Source organism: Mustelus asterias, chromosome 6, assembly GCF_964213995.1.
Source record: "Mustelus asterias chromosome 6, sMusAst1.hap1.1, whole genome shotgun sequence".
NCBI classification, from domain to species: Eukaryota; Metazoa; Chordata; class Chondrichthyes; order Carcharhiniformes; family Triakidae; genus Mustelus; species Mustelus asterias.
Genome location: NC_135806.1, coordinates 27,321,471 through 27,337,712, shown reverse-complemented (window position 1 = coordinate 27,337,712; position 16,242 = coordinate 27,321,471). Strand labels below are relative to the sequence as shown.

The 16,242-nt window shown below is 50.2% G+C and overlaps 1 non-coding gene across 1 annotated transcript; it reads right to left on the bottom strand.

The window, feature by feature from the left end:
* Nucleotides 1-7,658: 7,658 nt before the first annotated feature.
* LOC144495451 (U2 spliceosomal RNA) lies at nucleotides 7,659-7,847 on the bottom strand. Its single transcript, XR_013498280.1, has one exon. It is a non-coding gene; the product is annotated as a U2 spliceosomal RNA (small nuclear RNA).
* Nucleotides 7,848-16,242: the final 8,395 nt, after the last annotated feature.

Sequence of the window (16,242 nt, the reverse complement as noted above, 5' to 3'; positions counted from 1 at the left end):
GATTTTACCATCAAATTGCGCCCGTTTTTGGGCACGAAAACTTGGTAAAGTCGGGCGTGAGGCGAGTAGCGCCATCTGCGCTTGCCTCCGCGCTGGTTCCCCCTTTGCAAAAGCCCAAAAATCGATCGGGACCCCACCTGAATAGGGTGTGACGGCCATTTAAATGCAGTTGAATGCACTTAAATTGAATTAATGGGTTGCACGCCCAACTTTACCAGCACTTTCCTCTTTACCACTGTGTTCGCCAATCCCGAATCGGCGTGAAACAGACATGCTCCATAAAAGTCCGATTCGGGCGCTCCATCAATGAATGTTAGTGAGTAGGTAAATGCGTAGCATCCGACAGCTCTCTGCTGCTCACAGGTGTCCTTTTGTTGTGGCCATTTTCTTTCTCAGGTTTGTGGCGGCTCTGCGAGTGTGTGGGGGGTGGGGGGACTGTTGCTCTGCAGGGTCTCTGATGTCTGATTTGCAGCACTGACCCAGGTCTCAGCACTGACCTTGGGTCTTGCAGTGCTGCTGGGTCCTAGTGCACTCAGCTCACGTCCAGCTGAAGGATGTGCACAAAGCCCTTGCAAATAGCACTGCTGCAGCCTCTCAACTTTGCAAAGAGCTGTGATTGTGGGGAGCATGTGGCTGGGGGAATTGGGGCAGGGGGCTATGATTGTGGGAGCATGTGGCTGGGGGAATTGGGTGGGGCTGTGATTGTGGGAGCATGTGGCTGGGGGAATTGGGTGGGGCTGTGATTGTGGGAAGTATGTGGCTGGGAGAATTGGGTGGGGTTGTGATTGTGGGGAGCATGTGGCTGGGGGAATTGGGGCAGGGGGCTATGATTGTGGGAAGTATGTGGCTGGGAGAATTGGGGCAGGGGGCTGTGATTGTGGGGAGCATGTGGCTGGGAGAATTGGGTGGGGTTGTGATTGTGGGGAGCATGTGGCTGGGAGAATTGGGTGGGGTTGTGATTGTGGGGAGCATGTGGCTGGGGGAATTGGGGGGTATGGACAGTGACTGTTGATGCACTAGGGGCAAGCAGCACTCCTTAACCTCTGCACGTGTTCCTCTCCATCTCTTGGTGGCTGTCAAATTGACAGCCGCTCTGAACTTTTATGCGGCTGGCTCCTTCCAGACCCCAGCGGAGATGTCTGTGGCATCTCCCAATCAGCTGTGCACACCTGTGTCAAGCAGGTCACAGAAGCCCTGTATGCCCGGGCTGGGCTGTACATCAAATTTAACCTGGACCAGGCCCATCAGGAAGCCCAGGCTGCAGGGTTCGCAGCCATGCAGGGATGCCTAATGTACAGGGGCCATCGATTGCACTCACGTTGCCCTCAAAGCTCCCCTACAGAATCCGCAAAGATTCATCAACAGAAAGGGGTTCCACTCCCTGAATATTCAACTAGTCTGCGACCATAAGATGAACATTATGCATGTCTGCACAAGACACCCAGGCAGCGTTCACAACAGCTTCATAGTCAGGAGCTCGGACATCCCGGAGGCATTTGAGGAGGAGCCCAGGCTGCGGGGATGGCTCGTGGGTGATATGGGTTACACGCTTTGGACATGGCTGATGATGCCTTTACGGAGGCCTGTGACTGAGATGGAGATCCACTATAATGAGGCCCATGTAGCCACCCACGTGACAGTGGAGAAGTGCATTGGGCTCTTCAAAATGCGATTCCGGTGCCTGGACCAATCTGGCGGGGCCCTCCAATACAGCCCTGTGATCTCTTCCCGCATTGTGGTCGTGTGCTGTGCTTTGCACAATCTGGCTCTACAGAGAGGTGACATATAATGGAGAAGGAGGAGGACATGGAGGCTGAAGAGCCGACCATCGCTGGGGAAGATGACAAGCAGGAGGAGGAGGAAGAAGAGGAAGAGCGCGCTGAGGAACACCACCCAGGCGCTGGAGGGCTGGCAGCTCAAATGAGGCATGCGAGGGCGGCAAGGGAGGCCCTGATCACCAGGCAGTCTAGCCGCTAGGGGTTTGTGTCTGTGGGTTCCATCCCACCCACCCACCCCACCCCTCCCAAAAGTTCCTTCAGTCTCCTGCAACATTGTCACACCAGAGTGGTGGACCTGGGTGCTCGGTCTTAGTGAGTTTTTTGGCAGGCAGGAGGGTGATGACGACTCGCTAAGCACCATTATGATGATGCCCTGGTGCAAACTAGTCTGACTCCTACCTGAGCTCCGCATGCACGCTGGCACCTGGGCCCACATCTGTGTAGTGGGTAAGGGATCTGAAACCCCGATACTGGGCCCTGGGGCGGGTGGGGTGGGGGATAGGAGGGAATCTTTTGTGCGGTCTGGGGATCAATGGCTTCATTTTCTCAGTGACACAGCATTGGGGCCCCTCCCCAACTGACATCAACATGAAGCATCCCTCCGGCGATCATCAATGGAAGAGGATTCTTATTCGAGACAAATCTGAGACAAATTAGTCACAGGCGGGTGGTGAAAAAACATTTATTTGCAATAAAGGTGTTTAAATCAGATGTTCTAACATAAAAACTTGTGAACTGAAAGCGTTAAGGTGCTTACAGATCTTTCTAACGAGTGCAGCCTTTCACCCGTGCCATCTCAGTACAACTACAACTTCCTAACCTTAAATGGCCTACCACAGCGTCTCAGTGACGCCCCAGAATGTACATTGGAGGTGGAGGGGGCCAGCTGCCGACCCCGCCCCATTGCCTGTGATGCGCGTGGCAGGCGTCCACTGGAGGTCTTGGACCTTGAGGGCCCTGGCCTGCTTCCAGCTGTCTGGGATGTTTCCATGACACCCTCTTCATCCCGCTGCCCCTGAGATGACCTGGTGTCAGGAAGGAGGAGAGTCAAAAGGTGTAGCCACAGCCACAGTCTCCTGGCTGGAAAGCCCTGGCATGGGCTTGAGCCCTTCCTCCTCCCTTGGGATGCCTATTAGCCCTTAGGTCACTCCATGGGACAGCAGTGCTTCTGCAGTGAGCTCCAGTAGCTCCAGCGTCACCTGGCACTGCCAGTCCTGGAGCACCATCTGCATCCTACCCATGGTGGTCGAAACCTCTGCAATGGCCACCTGAGTCGGGGATCACCTTTCAATGGCCGCAGCAAGTACCCTTTGAGACTGGCCATGCTCTGCAACCCCTCAGCCATGACCCTCTGCAACTGGGCCACGTTCTCAAGGGCTGTTGCCACAGCCCGCTGTGTCTCAGTGCTGTCCTGCTGGGTCTCCTGCAAGCTCTTGAGCCTCTCAGCCATGGACCGCAGAATCTCGAGAAGCCTGTTCAGTCCCTCAGCTGTCTATATGGATTTCAGTAAGGCATTTGACAAAGTCCCACATGGCAGGTTGGTTAAGAAGGTTAAGGCTCATGGGATACAAGGAGAAGTGGTTAGATGGGTGGAGAACTGGCTTGGCCATAGGAGACAGAGGGTAGTGGTCGAAGGGCCTTTTTCCGGCTGGAGGTCTGTGACCAGTGGTGTTCCGCAGGGCTCTGTACTGGGACCTCTGCTATTTGTGATATATATAAATGATTTGGAAGAAGGTGTAACTGGTGTAATCAGCAAGTTTGCGGATGAACCAGGGTCAAAGGTAGGGTTCTGAAGACTGTGGAGGAACAGAGAGATCTTGGGGTTCATATCCACAGATCTCTAAAGGTTGCCACTCAAGTGGATAGAGCTGTGAAGAAGGCCTATAGTGTGTTAGCTTTTATTAACAGGGGGTTGGAGTTTAAGAGCCGTGGGGTTATGCTGCAACTGTACAGGACCTTGGTGAGACCACACTTGGAATATTGTGTGCAGTTCTGGTCACCTCACTATAAGAAGGATGTGGAAGCGCTGGAAAGAGTGCAGAGGAGATTTACCAGGATGCTGCCTGGTTTGGAGGGTAGGTCTTATGAGGAAAGGTTGAGGGAGCTAGGGCTGTTCTCTCTGGAGCGGAGGAGGCTGAGGGGAGACTTAATAGAGCTTTATAAAATGATGAAGGGGATAGATAGAGTGAACGTTCAAAGACTATTTCCTCGGGTGGATGGAGCTATTACAAGGGGGCATAACTATAGGGTTCGTGGTGGGAGATACAGGAAGGATATCAGAGGTAGGTTCTTTACGCAGAGAGTGGTTGGGGTGTGGAATGGACTGCCTGCAGTGATAGTGGAGTCAGACACTTTAGGAACATTTAAGCGATTATTGGATAGGCACATGGAGCACACCAGGATGATAGGGAGTGGGATAGCTTGATCTTGGTTTCAGATAAAGCTCGGCACAACATCATGGGCTGAAGGGCCTGTTCTGTGCTGTACTGTTCTATGTTCTATGACACGAAGATGGCTGGACTTGCGGATAGCGAAGAGCATTGTCGGGCAATACAGCAGGTTATAGATAGGCTGGAAAATTGGGCGGAGAGGTGGCAGATGGAATTTAATCCGGATAAATGCGAAGTGATGCATTTTGAAAGAAATAATGTAGGGAGGAGTTATACAATAAATGGCAGAGTAATCAGGAGTATAGAAACACAGAGGGACCTAGGTGTGCAAGTCCACAAATCCTTGAAGGTGGCAACACAGGTGGAGAAGGTGGTGAAGAAGGCATATGGTATGCTTGCCTTTATAGGACGGGGTATAGAGTATAAAAGCTGGAGTCTGATGATGCAGCTGTATAGAACGCTGGTTAGGCCACATTTGGAGTACTGCGTCCAGTTCTGGTCGTCGCACTACCAGAAGGACGTGGAGGCGTTAGAGAGAGTGCAGAGAAGGTTTACCAGGATGTTGCCTGGTATGGAGGGTCTTAGCTATGAGGAGAGATTGGGTAAACTGGGGTTGTTCTCCCTGGAAAGACGGAGAATGAGGGGAGATCTAATAGAAGTGTACAAGATTATGAAGGGGATAGATAGGGTGAACGGTGGGAAGCTTTTTCCCAGATCAGAAGTGACGTTCACGAGGGGTCACGGGCTCAAGGTGAGAGGGGCGAAGTATAACTCAGATATTAGAGGGATGTTTTTTACACAGAAAGTGGTGGGGGCCTGGAATGCGCTGCCAAGTAGGGTGGTGGAGGCAGGCACGCACGCTGACATCGTTTAAGACTTACCTGGATAGTCACATGAGCAGCCTGGGAATGGAGGGATACAAACGATTGGTCGAGTTGGACCAAGGAGCGGCACAGGCTTGGAGGGCTGAAGGGCCTGTTTCCTGTGCTGTACTGTTCTTTGTTCTTTGTTCTTTGTTCTTTGTTCTGTGGCCCACTGTGACTCAGCCGCGACCCTCTGGGATTCTGCTGTGGCCTGCTGTGACTCGGCTATCGCTTGGATCCTGCCATTCATGGTGAGGATTCCCTGCCACAGGCTTTCCACTGCAGACGTCACCCTTGCAGTGTTGGTCTGGGAAGCATGCAAGACAGGCAATAACCAGGCTGCCTGAAAGCTTTGGGACTCCTCCCAACAGCCTCGCAGTTGGTCCAGTGCGGCCGTCAGCCCCTCCTGCATTCCCTGGCTCTGTTGCTGCATCTCCAGCTGATGAGGGAGAAGTGATCTCAGAGGCACAGCATGTAGCCTGGGGCCAGCTCAGTCCTCACCTCCAGCAGGCCCCCGCATGACAGACATCTTGGACATTCCCTCCTCCACCCAATGTACATTATCAGATGTGTTGTGCTCAATAGAGAGTGACCCAGAAGCCTCACCACTAACTGGACCCACCGATGTGTCAGCATCTGGGATGGTGAGTTGTGAGGTGGAAGCTGATGCCAAAATGGTGCCACCCTCGGAGGTCCCTTCACCATATCCTCTGAGGACTTGTCCGAGCTGTCTGGACCAGGATGTGTGGGAGTTGCAGTACGGGCCTGGAGCCTAGAAGGCCCCCAGAAGGGCATCCAGATCTGTCCCTGCAACAAAGGACACAAGGTTAAGTGCAAGGGAGGGAGAGGAATCCGGGATGCCAAATACATGATTCACATTTCTCCACTGAACGTAGAACAAAGCACCAAGAAAATTACATCACAGGAACAGGCCCTTGAAGCCTGTAGTGATCAGGCTGCCCATCTGATTTGTAACCTCCTACCCTTCCAAGGACCATATGCCTCTAGTCCCATCCCATTCACGTAGCTGTAAAGATGCCCCTTAAAGGTCACTATCGTATCTGTGTCCATGACCTTCCCCGGCAGCGGTTTCCAGGCACCCATCACCCTCTCTGTGCAAATAAACATGCCTTGTATATCTCCTTTAAACCTTGCCCCGTGCACCCGAAACCCGTGCCCCTGAAAAGTTGCCTCAAAGCGAGTGGAGGAATGACAGGTGCTCACGTCTTGACAGCAGCCCGACTGTGCTGTCGCTGACAGCCCACATCTTCCCTTCTCTTGAGAGCTGCACATTGGTGGAGTGTTGAACGAATACTTCACATCCATCTTCACTTAAGAGAATGAGGATGACGGTATGGAATTCAGGGAGAGAGACTGCGAGATTCTTGAGCAAATTGACATAGGGAAGGACAAGGTATTAGAGGTGTTGGCAGGTTTAAAAGTGGACAAATCTCCAGGTCCGGATGAATTGTATCCCAGGTTGTTATGGAAGGCAAGGGAGGAGATTGCAGCAGCTCTGACCCAAATTTTTAATTCCTCTCTGGCCAAGGGGAGGTGCCAGAGGACTGGAGAACAGCTAATGTGGTTCTGCCATTTAAAAAGTGTCGTAGAAATAAGCCAGGGAACTGCAGACCAGCGAGTATTATATCAGTCATAGGGAAACTACTGGAGAAAATTCTGAAGGAGAACATTTAAATTTGAAGAGGCAAGGCTTGATCAGGGAGTCAGCATGGCTTCATCGGAGGGAGGTCATGCCTAACAAATTTGATTGAATTTTTTCAGGAGGTGACCAGTTGCAGACGAGGGTAGTGCAGTCGATGTAGCTTATATGGAGTTCAGCAAAGCCTTTACAAAGGCCCCATATGGAAGACTTATTAGAAGGCAAATGCAAATAGGATACAGGGTAATTTGATAAAGTGGATTCAAAATTGGCTCAGTTTTAGGAGAAAGAGGGTGTTCACAGAAGGTTGCTTTAGTAACTGGAAGTCAGTGTCAAGTGGCATACCACAGGGATCTGTTCTTGGCCCACTATTATTCGACATTTATATAAACAACATAAATGACTATGTCGGGGTGGGATTAGTAAGTTTGTAGATGACACAAAGATTAGCTGGGTGGTTAACAGTGAGGCTGAGTGCCTTGGGCTACAAGAAGGTACAGATGGGATGATCAAGTGGGCAGATAAGTGGCAGATGGAATTTAACTCTGTAAAGCGTGAGGTGATATACTTTCAAAGGAGCAATTTCACAAGGGAACATTCATTGAACGGCACAACACAAGTAAGTCCTGTGGAACAAAGGGACTTTGGTGCATTTGTCCATAGATCTCTGAAGGCAGGAGGGCATGTTTGTAGGGTGGTGAAAAAGGTATACGGGACACCTGTCTTTACTAATTGATGGTAGTCATGATGTGGAGTTGCCGGCGTTGGACTGGGGTAGGCATAGTAAGTAGTCTCACAACACCAAGTTAAAGTCCAACAGATCTATTTTTAAAATTATTTTTTTAATACTTTTCCAATTCAATCAAATCAAGTCCAATTCAGAGTCTCAACAAGTTGAGACATTTCCGATCCAGGCTGGGCAAGACAGGGCAAGCGACCATTTACCCTGCCCTGGGCCTGATCTACATGAGCCAAGCTGATTGGAGGAGGGAAAGCAATTCCTCCTCCAAGACTTGATCTCATTTGCATCTCAGCCAAAAGGCCGAGATACCGCTTTTAATGAAACATATGAAGCTTCAATGTAACCCAATGACCTCAACCAAGTGCAGCATCCGCATAATTACACTTGATCTTAGCCAAAAGGCCGAGAAGTGATGGTAGCACGAGCTTTCGGAGCGTTGCCCTTTCATCACTTGGCTGATAGCCAAGTTCCGCACACATGAGGACGGCCTCAACCGGAATCTTGGGTTCATGTCACACTATCTGTAGCCCCCACAACTTGCCTGGGTTTGCAAAATCTCACTAACTGTCCTGGCTGGAGACAATACACATCTCTTTAACCTGTGCTTAACCCTCTCTCCACTCACATTGTCTGCATCTGTAAAGACGTGATTACCTGTTCAGACTCGCATTCCAACCATTATCTTGTAATTGAGTTTGTGTCTATATATGCCCTGTTTGTGAACTGAACTCTTCACTCACCTGATGAAGGGGCAACATTCTGAAAGCTCATGCTACCAAATAAACCTGTTGGACTTTAACTTGGTGTTGGGAGATTACTTACTTTATCAATCGAGGCATAGATTACAAAAGCAGGAAAGTTATGTTGTAGTTGTATAGAACTTTGGTGATGCCGCAGCTAGCGTACTGTGTACAGTTCTGGTCGCCACATTATAAGAAGGATGTCATTGCACTGGAGGGGGTTCAGAGGAGATTCACCAGGATGCTGCCTGGGATGGAACATTTAAGTTATGAAGAGAGGTTGAATAGGCTTGGGTTGTTTTAGTTGGAGCAGAGACTGAGGTTTGTCCTGATCGAGGTGTACAGGATTATGAGGGGCATGGACAGAATGGATAAGGAGCAGCTGTTCCCCTTAGTTGAAGGGGCACTCATGAGGGGATATAGGTTCACGGTGGGGGGCAGGAGGTTTCAGGGAAATGTAAGGAAAATCATTTTTACCCAGAGGGTGGTGATCGCCTGGAATGCGCTGCATGTGAAGGTGGTAGAGGCAAGTTGCCTCACATCCTTTAAAAACTACCTGGATGAGCATTTGATGCATCATAACATTCAAGGCTGTGGGCAAAGTGCTGGTGAATGGGATTAGGTGGGAGGTCAGGTGTGTGATGCGCGATTAATTCACTCGGGAGGCTGGATCGTACCCGGGAAATAAAGGCTTTTATTAGCAACAAGAATGGAGCATACTGCTTAACAATACAATCCCAGACTAAAGGGTCACTAGGAAGAGCAGTGACCTTTATACACCTATAGGTAGACGGAGCCATCCAGAGTGTGCCACAAAACAATACCAACAGGTGGAACACCCCAACCCTAACCCCAACAGTAACAAGAGTGACATATGTACAAGTACCCATAGTGATAACCATCTATGGTTCAGTATCCATAGTGGTAACCATCTATGGTTCACCACATTCACTCCTCCTTTAAAAACAAAGGCCGGTGGGACAAAAAAAACAGTACGAACTGTCCATATATTCACAAGTTCAGTCATATCGGAGGGCCGCACCGTCTCTGCGACCTCCTCAACACTGGCGGTAGCGCCGGTTCTGGTGACCGTGATGACCTTCTCTCCAAGGCGGTGTCCAGTGACTCCTCCAGTTCCTCACGGACGGGTGGACCACGAGGTGGCGACAATTTCCTGGACTCAGGCAAGCCCCGAGGTGGCGACAATCTCCTGGACTCAGGCAAGCTGTACACGGGAGTAAGAGGATTAAGTGGTGGTCCCGATACTGCCTGCGCCGTGTCAGGAGGGGAGATAAAGGGCAAGGGATCCCTAACCAGGCGTGCGGGAGCGACGGGGGTTTCCAGGTCCCCTGCAGGCACCAGATCTCGAATAGAGACCGTGTCCTCTCGCCCGTCAGGATATGCTACATAGGCATATTGAGGGTTGGCGTGGAGGAGATGGACCTGTTCAACCAAAGGGTCGGACTTGCGGGTCCTAACATGCCGCTGCAGGAGGACAGGTCCTGAGTACGTCAACCAAGACGGCAGTGAGGTCCCAGAGGAAGACTTCCTAGGGAAGGTAAACATCCGCTCATGTGGGGTAGCGTTGGTTGCCGTACACAGGAGGGACCGGATTGAATGGAGCGCATCAGAAAGTACCTCTTGCCAACGGGAGACTGGAAGACCCTTAGACCTCAAAGCTAGTAAGACAGCCTTCCAGACTGTAGCGTTTCCTCTTTCGACCTGCCCGTTACCCCTGGGGTTGTAACTCGTAATCCTACTTGAGGCAATCCCTTTAGAGAGCAGGTATTGCCTCAAGTCGTCACTCATAAACGACGAACCCCTATCGCTGTGGATATAACTGGGGTAACCAAACAGGGTGAAAAGATCCCGCAAGGCTTTGATAACCGTGGCAGCGGTCATGTGTGAACAGGGAATGGCAAAAGGGAATCGGGAGCACTCGTCAACCACGTTGAGGAAGTACACATTCCGGTCTGTCGAAGGAAGGGGCTCTTGAAATCAACACTCAGTCGTTCAAAAGGGCAAATGGCCTTAATGAGGTGTGCCCTGTCAGGTCGGTAGAAGTGCGGCTTGCATTCAGCACATACCTGGCAGCTTTGAGTTATCGTCCTGACATCCTCTACGGAGTAGGGTAGATTCTGGGCCTTTACAAAATGGAAGAGCCGAGTGATCCCCGGATGGCAGAGATCATTGTGGAGGGCCTGTAGCCGGTCCTCCTGCACACTGGCACATGTTCCACGCGACAGGGCATCTGAGGGCTCATTGAGCTTCCCCGGACGGTACATGATATCATAGTTGTAGGTGGAGAGTTCGATTCTCCACCTCAAGATTTTATCATTTTTGATCTTACCCCTTAACGTGTTGTTGAACATGAATGCCATGGACCGCTGGTCCGTGAGCAGGGTAAATCGTTTTCCAGCCAAGTAATGGCGCCAATGCCGGACGGCCTCCACAATGGCCTGAGCCTCTTTTTCATAGAACATAGAACATAGAACATTACAGCGCAGAACAGGCCCTTCGGCCCACGATGTTGCACCGACCAGTTAAAAAAAAAAACTGTGACCCTCCAACCTAAACCAATTTCTTTTCGTCCATGAACCTATCTACGGATCTCTTAAACGCCCCCAAACTAGGCGCATTTACTACTGATGCTGGCAGGGCATTCCAATCCCTCACCACCCTCTGGGTAAAGAACCTACCCCTGACATCCGTTCTATAACTACCCCCCCTCAATTTAAAGCCATGCCCCCTCGTGCTGGATTTCTCCATCAGAGGAAAAAGGCTATCACTATCCACCCTATCTAAACCTCTAATCATCTTATATGTTTCAATAAGATCCCCTCTTAGCCGCCGCCTTTCCAGCGAAAACAATCCCAAATCCCTCAGCCTCTCCTCATAGGATCTCCCCTCCATACCAGGCAACATCCTGGTAAACCTCCTCTGCACCCTCTCCAAAGCCTCCACATCCTTCCTGTAATGTGGGGACCAGAACTGCACACAGTACTCCAAGTGCGGCCGCACCAGAGTTGTGTACAGTTGCAACATAACGCTACGACTCCTAAATTCAATCCCCCTACCAATAAACGCCAAGACACCATATGCCTTCTTAACAACCTTATCTACTTGATTCCCAACTTTCAGGGATCTATGCACACATACACCTAGATCCCTCTGCTCCTCCACACTATTCAAAGTCCTCCCGTTAGCCCTATACTCAACACATCTGTTATTCCTACCAAAGTGAATTACCTCACACTTCTCCGCATTAAACTCCATCCGCCACCTCTCGGCCCAACTTTGCAACCTGTCTAAGTCTTCCTGCAGACTACGACACCCTTCCTCACTGTCTACCACACCACCGACTTTGGTGTCATCAGCAAATTTGCTAATCCACCCAACTATACCCTCATCCAGATCATTAATAAATATTACAAACAGCAGTGGCCCCAAAACAGATCCCTGAGGTACACCACTTGTAACCGCACTCCATGATGAATATTTACTATCAACCACCACCCTCTGTTTCCTATCCGCTAGCCAATTCCTGATCCAATTTCCTAGATCACCCCCAATCCCATACATCTGCATTTTCTGCAGAAGCCTACCATGGTGAACCTTATCAAACGCCTTACTAAAATCCATATATACCACGTCCACTGCCTTGCCCCCATCCACCTCCTTGGTCACTTTCTCAAAAAACTCAATAAGGTTAGTAAGGCACGACCTACCTGCCACAAAACCATGCTGACTATCACCTATCAATTCATTACTCTCCAAATAACTATAAATCCTATCCCTTATAATTTTTTCCAACATCTTGCCGACAACAGAAGTGAGACTCACCGGTCTATAATTCCCGGGGAAGTCTCTGTTCCCCTTCTTAAACAATGGGACAACATTCGCTAACCTCCAATCTTCTGGTACTATACCAGAGGCCAACGACGACCTGAAGATCAGAGCCAGAGGCGCTGCAATCACTTCTCTTGCCTCCCAGAGAATCCTTGGATAAATCCCATCCGGACCAGGGGATTTATCTATTTTCAGACCCTCCAGAATATCCTGCACATCCTCCTTATCAACTGTAATACTGTCTATTCTACTCCCTTGCAACCCAGTGTCCTCCTCAGCTATATTCATGTCCCCTTGCGTGAACACCGAAGAGAAATATTGGTTCAATGCTTCACCAATCTCCTCCGGTTCCACACATAACTTCCCTCTGCCATCTATAACTGGCCCTAAACTTGCCCTAACCAACCTTCTGTTCTTGACATACCTATAGAACGCCTTAGGATTCTCTTTAACCCTATCCGCCAAAGTCTTCTCATGTCCCCTTTTAGCCCTTCTAAGCTCGCTCTTCAACTCCCTCTTAGCCAATCTAAAGCTTTCTAGTGCACTACCCGAGTGCTCACGTCTCATCCGAACATAAGCCTCCTTTTTCTTTTTAACTCCACAGCGGAGTGCCAAATTTCAGGGCCTTGGAGGGTGTGAGAGAAAAAGGCGACGGGCCTGCCCGCCTGGTTAAGTGTGGCGGCCAGGGCAAAATCAGATGCATCACTCTCCACCTGAAAGGGGATGGACTCATCGACAGCGTGCATCGTGGCTTTCGCGATGTCAGCTTTTATCCCTTCAAAGGCTAAGCGAGCCTCTGCTGCCAGGGGAAAAGAGGTAGACTTTATGAGCGGACGGGCTTTGTCCGTATAATTGGGAACCCACTGTGCGTAATACAAAAAGAAGCCTAAGCATCTTCTCAGTGCTTTGATGCTAGTGGGTAAGGGTAGTTCAAGGAGGGGACGCATACGGTCTGGATCAGGGCCGAGGACCCCGTTTTCCACCACGTATCCGAGAATTGCTAGGCGGCGCTTGCTAAATACACACTTCCTGGTATAGGTCAGATTCAGGCGAGACGCAGTGCGTAAAATCTTTAGGAGGTTGGCATCGTGGTCCTGCTGGTCATGGCCGCAGATAGTGACGTTGTCCAGGTACGGGAAGGTAGCCCGTAGCCCGTTTTGGTCCACCATTCGGTCCATTGCACGCTGGAAGACCGAGACCCCATTAGTGACGCCAAAGGGGACCCTTAAGAAGTGGTAGAGACGACCATCCGCCTCAAAGGCCATATATTTTCGGTCCTCTGGGCGAACGGGGAGCTGGTGATAGGCTGACTTCAAGTCAATGGTGGAGAACACCCGGTACTGCGCAATCTGGATGACCATGTCAGATATGCACGGGAGAGGGTACGCGTCCAGCTGTGTGTACCTATTAATGGTCTGACTATAGTCTATGACCATCCGGGGCTTGTCTCCAGTCTTAACCACCGCGACTTGTGCTCTCCATGGGCTAGTGCGAGGTTGAATGATCCCTTCCCTGAGGAGCCGCTGAACCTCAGATCGAATAAAGATCCGATCCTCAGCACTGTAACGCCTGCTCTTAGTTGCGATGGGCTTGCAGTCTGGCACGAGATTTTTAAATAAAGATGGCGGGGTGATTCTGAGTGTCGAGAGACTGCACGTGGAGCGCACTGGGCAATTTGGAGGCTGCTGTTCTCCCATTGAAAGTGGAGGCAGTGGCCCATTGTACTGCAGGGTCACACTCCTCAGGTGGACCATAAAGTCTAGTCCCAGGAGTATCGGAGCACAAAGGTGCGGTAACACGAGGAGCCTGAAGTTCTCATAAACTGTGCCCCGCACCGTTAGGTTTACCACGCAGCTCCCAAGAACGGTAACAGATCGGGACCTCGACGCCATCGAAATTGTCTGTCTGACAGTCTGTACTCGGAGACCGCACCGTTTCACGTTGTCTGGATGAATGAAACTCTCCGTGCTCCCGCTGTCAAACAGACAATGTATCAGGCGTCCGTTTATCTCTATGTCCATCATGGACCTGTCGAGTCTGTGAGGCTTGGCCTGGTCCAGGGTGATTGACGCCACCGTTGAATCTTGAGTGCAACTGCAGGCAGCTGAGATGGTTGATGATGATGACCCCTGCTGGTTATCTGCGGTCAGTGTCGACCAAAATGGCTGCGCCCATGGATCGCACGTGGTCGTTGGCGTTGAAAGTGGTGGCACTCACAGGTCACACGTGTCTTGCGCGTCGTCCTCAGGAATGGCGGCGCTCGTGAATCGCACGTGGTTGAAGACCTTGACGAAGCCGGAGACGAGGAGACAGATCCTGGAGAGTCACACGCAGCACTGCTTGGCTTCGAAGGTGGTTTCGCTTGGCACACTTTAGCTTAGTGCCCTTTCTTCCCACACGGGGAGCAAAATACCGTTCTGGCCGGACATTGCTGACGAGGGTGCTTTGCCAATCCACAGAAATAGCACCGTGGGCCACCTGGAGCTGCTGCCACCGTCAGGTCCGAGGTTGAAAGCATGATCGCGCAGTTCCTAGGAGCCGCTGGGTAGAGTTGAGTCGGTGGCTGTACTTGCCACGATGTTCCCACGTGGTCGGTGGGGTAAGTTTCAAGACTTCTGGAGGCCGTTTCCATCGCATCAGCCAATTCCACCGTCTTAGCTAGGTCTAAGTTACCTTGCTCTAGCAGCCGCAGGCGAATATAGGATGAGCCGATTCCCGCCACGAACGCATCTCGGATCAGATCGTTAGTGTATTGAGTAGCCGACACTGGCTTGCAGTTGCAGGCTCTTGCTCGCTGCTGAAGTTCGCGCAGGTACTGTCCCGTCGTTTCGCCGGGCTGCCGCTGTCGAGTGGCTAGTAGGTGCCGAGCATGAATCTCGTTTGGCGGTTTGTTGTACAGCTTCTTAAGTAGTTCGATGGCCCCTTTGTAGTCTTGGGCATCACGGATTGTTGCATACACAGTGTCGCTTACCCTTGCGTGGAGGACCCGCAATCTATTGGCGTCGTTTTGAATTGCTGTTGAGGCGTCGATATAATCCTGGAAACACTTCAACCAATGGTCGAAGGTGTTCGACGCTCCAGCGGCACGCGGATCTAAGGTGGGGGTAGAGCCTGGGTGGGATTGTGGTCGGTGCAGACTCGATGGGCCGAATGGCCTCCTTCAGCACTGTAGGGTTTCTATGATTTCTATGTAAGCCGATCGGGTTTTAACGTTTGCTCCATGGTTTTTTTTTCTTCAACCAAAATTGTTGCTAATAAAATTGATGCGCGATTAATTCACTCGGGAGGCTGGATTGTACCCGGGAAATAAAGGCTTTTATTAGCAACAAGAATAGAGCATACTGCTTAACAATACAATCCCAGACTAAAGCGTTACTAGGAAGAGCAGTGACCTTTATACTCCTATAGGTAGGCGGAGCCAACCGGAGTGTACCACAAAACAATACCAACAGGTGGAACACCCCAACCCTAACCCCAACAGTAACAAGAGTAACATATGTACAAGTACCCATAGTGATAACCATCTATGGTTCAGTACCCATAGTGGTAACCATCTATGGTTCACCACAGTGTGTCTCACGTGTTGATGCAGAATCGATGGGCCACTGTATGATTCTATGACACTCCTGCCTTGTGTCTTGTAGATGATGGAAAGACTTTTCAGGGGGCAGGGAGGTCAGGAGGTGGGTCTCTGGCCACTGAATACCCAGCCTTTGATCTGCTTTTGTAGTTATGCAGCTAGTTAAGTTAGGTTTTGATCAATGGTAACCCCCAGAATGTAGATGCCGGGGATTCAGTTTTGGAATGTTGTTGCTTATCAAGGAGAGGTGGTTAGACCTGTTCTCTCATTTCCACACAACAGCTCAGCTATTTTTATCTGGAGGGGCATTAATGCATATCACTTTGAATGTGGCATCAAGTGCTGAATGAGTGGTGAGTGGTTGAGAGAGTGCTTCTCTTTCAGTGGGAGCCATGGAGGAGACTACCAAATGCTTTGAATTTGTGGGTCCCAGATCTTATAGATTTTTGCTGTAAAATAGAATGTTTGAGGAACATGGTAACTGATAAATTATTCTACTTCTTCTAACTGTAATAAATAATTTAAGAATTGTGGTAAGTGGTATTCTATTCCTAAGATTTAAAAAGTATAAATTTTGGTCAGTTTAATAAAATATATAAATAAAAATAAATAAATGAATAATATAATTAAGTAATTAATA